Genomic DNA, 9,104 nt, shown 5'->3' on the forward strand with positions numbered 1-9,104 from the left:
GTCTGGATGGCGGTAGTATTAGTATACATGTCTACAGTCTACCTATTTTCTTTAGTTTCATGATTTAATTAATTTCTAACAATTTTGTATTGTGCCCACGTACATTATTTTTTTTTCCTTTAGTTTTCAATCCAAATACTGAGATGATCTATGTATTCTTATTCAGTATTTTTTTTTTTTTTTTTGAAACAATTCTTATTCAGTATTTAGTTCTTCTAAGTTGTAACATAATAATGATTCAATCCCTTTTGCATGCACCCGGTGTACAGTATTTTTACTGTACATCGAACATTTTGCGAAAAGTGACCCTTTTTTTGTACAAAAGTGACCCTTTTTCTTCTACAAAAGTGTTCCATATTTTCACAAAAGTGACCCTTTTTTTCACAAAAGTGGCCCTTTTTCTTCACAAAAGTGACCCTTTTTTTTTACATAAAAATAACCCTTTTTTCACAAAAATGATTTTGTTTTTTCACAAAAGTGACCCTTTTTCTTCATAAAAGTGACCACAAAAGTAATTAAACTATATATGCAAAACAGAGTATCAAAATTAACGAAACAAACACAAAAATTAACAATAGTCATGAAAAAACTATATAATCACTCAACCAAATCAAAAGTCACCGCCGGAACCACCGTTAGCGACGCCGATCGCGTTGAAACCATTGTTGATTCTACCATTTCTGACCATCTCACCGAGCAAAGCGACGAAAAATTTACAAAAATGTACAAACACTAACCTAGAGCAGAAACATCAACATCATCAATTATCACCAGAAACTAGAGGAGAGAGGAAAAACAAAAGAAGATGAGAAGTAGAGGAGAGAGAAAAACAAAAGAAGATGAGAACAAGAGGAGAGAGAAAAAACAGAGAAAAAGAAGATTGAAGAAGAAAGATCAAAAAAAGAATCTGTTGAATAAAGAGCAGAGAGAAAATAAGATTTCATTTTTTTTCCTTGCCAAAATTGGGCCAACAAACTCATGCTTCCTTTTGATTTTCACTAAAATAATGAACACCCGGTTTAATGAAAAGTTTGTGATAATGATTATGAAATAATTATTGGAAGTTGAATGCTTTTTATTGACCTGTTGTATGTCTTAATTTTGATGTATACTGACATCGTGGTAATATGCAACTATATTATATTTTGTTAGTTAGAGATAATACGTTGCCTTTTAAAAGACAACTAGTTTTTGGCTCGGACGATGTCCCGGATCATTGTTTATATTTTATTATAGTTAATTTTTTTAAAAAAAATTTCAACATTGAATGTTTAGTTCGTCACTTTGATTAGACATTAAAATAAAGGGAGTAAGGTAAAAAATAAATGGTGGAGATATTTAATCTCATTAACAGTTACAAAATTTCAAAAGTGAATAGAAGTTGAAATCAAATAATGAATTTAGGTTTGCTTATTAATTGAATAATAAATAATAAAACAATAATATATTGAGTATTTAATACAAAGTTGCGAAATAAGGAGCATTACTCAAATTAGAAATTTACAATGTGTTGGTTAAATTATTCTATTAAGCACAATAATAAGTATTAAGAGACATTGATAGTTTGATGGTAAATGTCGTTTTTAATTAAGTTTAGTGGTTCAAATTATATTTCAATCATAAATTTGTATTGAATTTTGGCTTGTAGAATGTAGATGTATAGTTCTTGACATGTCATTGCTCATGTGGTACCAATTTTATTAAAGAAAAGATAACACATGATGATACCATGTTATCCCATTGATTTTTAATAATATTATAGATAGTACAAATTTTTGTATGCGGCTGGCCACATGGTGCGGCAGGGGTTAATTGTATAGTGTTATTGTAGGTGTTACTTGTATTTTAGGGTTACTTGTATGGGTGTTACTGGTTTTGTCAGGGGTTACTTGTAGGTGTCATCTGTATTATGGGGTTACTTGTATGGGTGTTACTGGTTTTGGTCAGAGGTTACTTGTAGGAGTTACTTGTATTATGGGGTTACTTGTATGAGTGTTACTGGTTTTGGTCAGTGGTTACTTGTATGATGTTATTGGTTTGGTACGAGGTTTTGGTCTGGGGTTACTTGTAGGTCTTACTCAACCCATCAAGTAATCCATACAAGTAACCCCAGAATACAAGTAACACATACGAGTAATCCCATAATACAAGTAACTCGAGAAACAAGTAACTCAGAATACAAGCAACCCTGCCGCACCATGTGGCCTGCCGCACTGAAAAAACTCTGTATAGATAGATATTAACCTATATATTGTGAGGATTTACACACTTGTTTGTAATTTATAAGGACACATGATATTATATATAGGCCAATATATTTGGGAAAACAATATACTAGTATATACTGCATCCCATTGTTCTAGTCATTTAATAAAATATTCTTGTTTATTTATTTTTCTTTTTTGCACAATTTTCTTTTTTGCACAATTTCTTTTTGTTCTAGTCATACAATAAAATATTCTTGTTTAGGTCTTACTTCGTATATTTTTATATTTCTTTTTTTTTTTTCCCTTTGAATCGGTTTGGTTTAGCTGCTTTAATTTTATTTTTAATATTTTTTTATTTTTAATTTAAATTAGTTGCCAAAATTTAAAGCCATTTACTGGTATACGACTATACGTATAGTAACCGACCGTTAATAAGCTATCCTGATTTCAAGATCATAAAAAAATAATAAAAATAAGTTATTGACTATAAAATGAAGTAAAAGAAAATAAAGAAAGAGAAATAAAAACATTGCTTATGAATGCATTGCTCATGATAATGGTTGCTTTACTACAACAAACACTCTCCATTATTTCGAATAAAGCCCTAATCCCAAAGCCCACTTATTCTATTCCTCTCAAAACTCAAAACTCTATCCTCCTTTCTTCTCAGTATAAAAGCCAAAAATAAAACCCTAATCCCCCATAGCCGACTTATTCCCACAATCCACTTATTCTATTCCTCTCAAAATTCTATCCTCCTTTCTTCTCAGTATAAAGGCTAAAAATAAAACCTTAATCCCCCACAGCCAACTTAATCTATTCCTCTCAAAATTCAAACTTCTCTATCCTCCTTGATGGAAAACAAAAAACAAAAACGCAAATGTCATTGTGATGAAGAAATTAAGGAAATCAAATCCAATATTTCTAAACTCTTTAAGATAATTTCATCAGAAACGAAAAGAAATTAGGAGCTGAAATGCCAGAGGGGAAAGTTTTGCGAAGAATTATTTAAGGAGGTTGTTGATTCGGTTGTTAAAGTAAAATTCATACCAAAGCGTGAAGAATTATGTTCACCGTTGGAAATATCGGATCGAGTGCACTAAAAAGGTTTTTCTGGGACTGGATTCATCATATGTTCATGGATACACGAAGGAGAAGGAGAAGGGAAGGTGAACGAAGGAGAAGGAAAGGTAAACGAAGGAGAAGGGAAGGTGAACGAAGGAGAAGGAAAGGTGAGCGAATGAGAAGGAAAGGTGAACGAAAGAAAAGGGAAGGGAAACGAAGGAGAAGGGAAGGTGAACGAAGGAGAAGGAAAGGGAACGAAGGAGAAGGGAAGATAAACGAAGGAGAAGGGAAGGTGAACGAAGGAGAAGGAAAGGGAAACGAAGGAGAAGAAAATGTGAACGAAGGAGAAGGAAAGGTAAACGATGGAGAAGGAAATTAAAGGTAAACGAAGGAGAAGGAAAGGTGAACAAATTAAAGGAGAAGGGAAGGGAATCGAAGGAGAAGGGGGAGGTGAACGAAGGAGAAGGAAAGGTGAACGAAGGAGAAGGAAAGGTAAGATCTGTACTCCTTACTGCTGCCCATATTTGTTCACTACTGCCCATTTGTTCAATAAGGTAAACGAAGGAAAAGAAAAGGTAAGATCTGTATAAATAGGAACTACTCTCTATTTTGTAATTCATTCAAAAAATTACTTTTGTAATCTAGAACTTTCTCTCTCTAAGTTCTTGCATGAGCTCATCTCTTCTAAAAAAAAATGGTTCGATCAAACTATCTTTGATTTTGTTCAAGTTCAATTACAATTGTTCAATTGTTGTTCAATGCTATAATTTGACAAAAAACAAAGGAAGACATGTATGTCATCGATTCTAAAGGAATAGAGTGATAAGTGATTTGAACTAAACAAAATTAAACATTATTGTGATTTCTAAAATAGAACAATTGGAGAATTGCTTGTAGAAATCATCCTCTCATAATAAGTCATTCACCCTTTTGAAGGTGCTTGTAGAATAAGCTTGAAATAATATATATTGAACCCTGCATCCAAAAACAACTTGCCACATTGTTATCACAAAGACCAATCTTAAATAATTTTCTGAATATGATCGAGTTCGTGGGATATCTTAAAAGGTTCTAATAATAAAAATTTTGACTTACTCAAGTTATAATAATGGATTTCTTAACTTTAAGCTATCTTATCCAATGTCCCGGGACGTTGTTAGATTAAGACAAATTACTATAATTATATATTACGAAATGAAGATAGTATTGATGTTACTTTTTTTTCATTCCTAAATAGACAAAAAAGATGAAACAAAATGAGTATATATTGAAGTTTTATTCATCATTGATCAAAGTACGCTCTTAAACGTTTGTTGGTCAGTAGTCAAATAACTCAAATTTATACATGCCATACCACCTTCCTCTTCCTTGTCTCTCTTTATGCCACTAAGTGAGAAACTACAGCTTAATTAATAGCCAACTAAAGTCTTTTTAATTTTTTTTAATAGTAATAAAATTTTATAATTCACATAATATGGTGGTACCAACCCCATTTTTCTAAAGTCTATCCCACTTGCATTTGCTAGGCTTTGTAAAGTTTTCGTCCCCAATCATAATCCTTCAATCTCTTACTCTTAATAAACAAATAAAAATTGCATATTTTAACGAGGATAAAATTGGGTCGACGGAGGTTTATTATTGCTAACCAAGGTTGCAGTTTTTCTCTCTAATAAAAATAACATATTTTATAAAGCGAAAAGATAAATCACTCAAAGTTATTATTGCAAACCAAGGTCCCAGTTTTATTCTCTAATAGAAACTACATATAATCTCTAAACTTGTAAGTCCCAAATTATTACTATTACTCCCTATCATCTTTCTTAATTGCTCTAGCAAAGTCCTTATACTTTTGCTTCAAGAAAAAAAATAAAATAAAAGAAGTATAATAAGCTATTTTGGGCAAGAAAAGTACATAAACACAACCTACTAAATGGAGAAAAATGAACATTCAGAAAAGGGTGAATTAGTGAATGAGCTTGTTGAAGGGAGAGATCTTACAAAGCAGCTGTTGTTGATGATTCTCAACCATGAACAACCACGGTCATCCTCTAGCAACGACGATAACGACGCGTACGGATTGATTGCTCAAAAGATATTAGCCAAGTTTGAGAAGTCATTACAGATCTTGCAATATGATCCAAGCAACAACCAATCTAAGTCTAAGTTGTTTCAACAAATTACAACTGATTCTCCTTATTCTTTCAGTGGAAGCCCTAAAAGTCAAGACTCTGATAATAATGGTGATTTCAAACATCCTTTTGACCTTAAAAATGATCCCAAAAAGTTGAGGTAATTAATGCAACTTTTTATGCAATTATAAAAATATATTGTTTTACAACTGATTCTCCTTATTCTTTCAGTGGAAGCCCTAAAAGTCAAGACTTCTAATCATTCTATTTCAAAAAGATATTATAAGGGTTTTTGATAAACGAAACCTTTTATTAAATGAGTCATTTTTCTTCAGTGAGGTTCAATACATAAATGAAAAAGGCAATATTGTACAAAATGTTTCGCCCTCCTCTGTTCGAAATTATTACAGGTCCCAATTGATTGAACAACTGGATCATTGGAGTTATCGTGTTATTAGTCTAGGATTTATCTTTTTAACCATAGGTATTCTTTCAGGAGCAGTATGGGCCAATGAGGCATGGGGATCATATTGGAATTGGGACCCAAAGGAAACTTGGGCATTTATTACTTGGACCATATTTGCAATTTATTTACATATTCGAACAAATAAAAATTTTCGAGGTCCAAATTCTGCAATTGTGGCTTTTATAGGCTTTCTTATAATTTGGATATGCTATTTTGGGGTTAATCTATTAGGAATAGGGCTACATAGTTATGGCTCATTTACATTAACGCTTAATTAAATGGAAGAAAGGACCTTATGAATACAGATTATAGTACAAGTCATAAGCAAGTCTCTTAGAAACAGGTGAGAACCATTTAAATCATGATTTAAATGGTTCTCACAAACATCAAAAATGCCTGATTCGAATTCCAATTTTGTTTTGCTTCGTCTTATGTAAAGAAGACTGCTTTTTTCATTTCATTAAATGAAAGGAAATCTATCTATAAAAATAATTGGATAAAATAGCTTCTACTTTTTCAACTGATAGTGAGAGAACGAAATCCGGGTAAATACCAATACCTATTACTGGTAAAAAGATAGCAGTCGAAACAAACAACTCTCGCGGCCCAGAATCAAAAAAAAAAGAGTTGGAAATGTTAAATAATTTATATCCATAGAACATTTGACGTGACATAGATAATGAATAAATAGGAGTTAATATGATTCCAATTGCCATTCCAAAAGTAATTAGTATTTTTGGTATTAAAAGATATTTTTGGCTGGTAATTAGTCCAAAAAATACTATTAATTCCGCAATGAAACCACTCATGCCAGGTAATGCAAGAGATGCCATTGAAAAGCTACTGAAGAGTGTGAATATTTTTGGCATTGGAATCGCTATTCCACCCATTTCATCGAGAAAAACAAGGCGTATTCGATCGTAACTAGTTCCCGCTAAGAAAAAAAGCGCAGCACCAATAAATCCATGCGAAATTATTTGTAAAATGGCCCCATTAAGGCCGGTATCGGTTATAGAACTAATTCCTATAATTATGAAACCCATGTGAGATACGGAAGAATAGGCTATTCTTTTTTTTAAATTACGTTGCCCAAGAGATGTTGAAGCTGCATAGATTATTTGTATTGTGCCTATTATCATCAACGAAGGAGAAAATATAGAATGAGCGTGAGGTAATAATTCCATATTGATCCGAACCAACCCATACGCTCCCATTTTTAATAAGATTCCGGCTAGCAGCATACAAGTACTATAATGTGCTTCTCCGTGGGTATCGGGTAACCATGTATGTAAAGGTATAATCGGTAATTTGACAGCAAACGCAATAAAAAATCCAATATAGAATATTATTTCTAATGACATAGGATACGATTGATTAACTAATATTTCGAAATTTAATGTTGGTTCATTGGAACCATATAAACCAACACCCAGAACTCCCATTAATAGAAAAATAGAACCCCCTGCAGTATACAAAATAAATTTAGTAGCGGAGTAAAGACGTTTCTTTCCCCCCCACATGGATAAAAGTAGATAAACAGGAATTAATTCTAATTCCCACATTATGAAAAAAAGTAAAAGATCTCGGGACGAAAATAATCCTATTTGACCACTGTACATTGCTAACATCAAGAAATGGAATAATCGAGAATCTCGAGTAACTGGCCAAGCGGCTAGAGTAGCTAAAGTCGTAATGAATCCTGTTAGTAAAACAGGTCCTATCGAAAGTCCATCGATTCCTAATCGCCAATGGAAATCAAAAAAGTTGATCCATTTATAATCTTCGGCCAGTTGGATTAATGGATCATCCGGTTGGAAATGATAACAAAATGCATAAGTTATTAGAAGGAGCTCTAAAACCGAAATGCATATAGTATACCACCTTATAATCTTATTCCCTCTCTGAGGAAATACGAAAATTAAAGAACCTGCAAATATGGGCAAAATTACAATTGTTGTTAACCAGGGAAAATAATTCGTGGTAAAGACAAGATATACTTGGACAAAAAACCCGTACCCCAAAAGAAATAAATTTCGTTTTTGGTACGGATTTTTGTCGGTAAAAAAAATCCAAATAGAATAAATGGATTCAAATGGAATTTTCTGAACTATATCAATAACCTAGACCCATACTGCGAGTGGTTTCATGCCATAGATAAACTCGAACGCTTAAAAAATCCGTTGGACAAGCAGATTCACATCTCTTACAACCGACACAATCTTCTGTTCTTGGAGCAGAAGCTATTTGTTTCGCTTTACATCCATCCCAAGGTATCATTTCTAATACATCCGTGGGACAAGCTCGGACACATTGAGTACACCCTATACATGTATCATAAATTTTAACTGAATGTGACATTGGGTCTAGAATTTTTTTTTCACTTGATTAATTTTCGATCTAGTTCTAGTAAAATAAATGAAATACATATTCAAATACTAGACGAATCAATAATTTCCCAGAATTTTTGGAATCAACCTATTTCTGGATAGGAAATGGAAAAGAGATCCAAAATACTTTGATTTATTACACTTTATGAAAGTATATCTTAAGGTGCAAGATCTAGTAATCTAATTTGAATTGCTGAATATTCAAATTTGAATTTCTAAAATATAATTTGTGAAAATCCTAATAAAATTAAAAAAAGAAATACTATTTATTTAATAAATTCGATTGATTGATACGAGTTGATTTTCTGTTACGATAAATTGAAGAAACAATAGCCGGTCCAATAGCTGCTTCAGCGGCTGCAATGGCTATAACAAAAATTGAGAAAATGCTTCCTTTTAATTGGCGATTATCAAAAAAATCAGAAAATGTTACAAAATTTAGATTAACTGCATTCAATATAAGTTCAAGACACATAAGAGCTCGAACCAAATTGCGGCTCGTGACTAATCCATAAATCCCGATAGAAAATAAAAAAGCACTCAAAACAAGTACATGCTCGAGTATCATTGACCAACCCCTTATGAATCATGATTCATTTCAATATGAACAACAATTAAACTACTTTGATTGACTAGAAGATAGCAAGTTAAGTTAGAATTAAGAACAAAAACTAGGCTAATAAAAAATTTTTTGAACTAAAAGTTTCGAAAGCAATTCATGAATGAAAATGCAAAAAATAGACTTTTTATTTGGATTACTCGTTTTAAAAAAGAAATTTTATTATTGACGAGCCACGGCAATTGCACCTATTAAAGCAACTAAAAGAATTATGGAAATGAGTTCAAATGG

This window comes from Chenopodium album, chromosome 23 (assembly GCF_948465745.1).
Source record: "Chenopodium album chromosome 23, dcCheAlbu1.1, whole genome shotgun sequence".
In the NCBI taxonomy this organism is placed as follows: Eukaryota; Viridiplantae; Streptophyta; class Magnoliopsida; order Caryophyllales; family Amaranthaceae; genus Chenopodium; species Chenopodium album.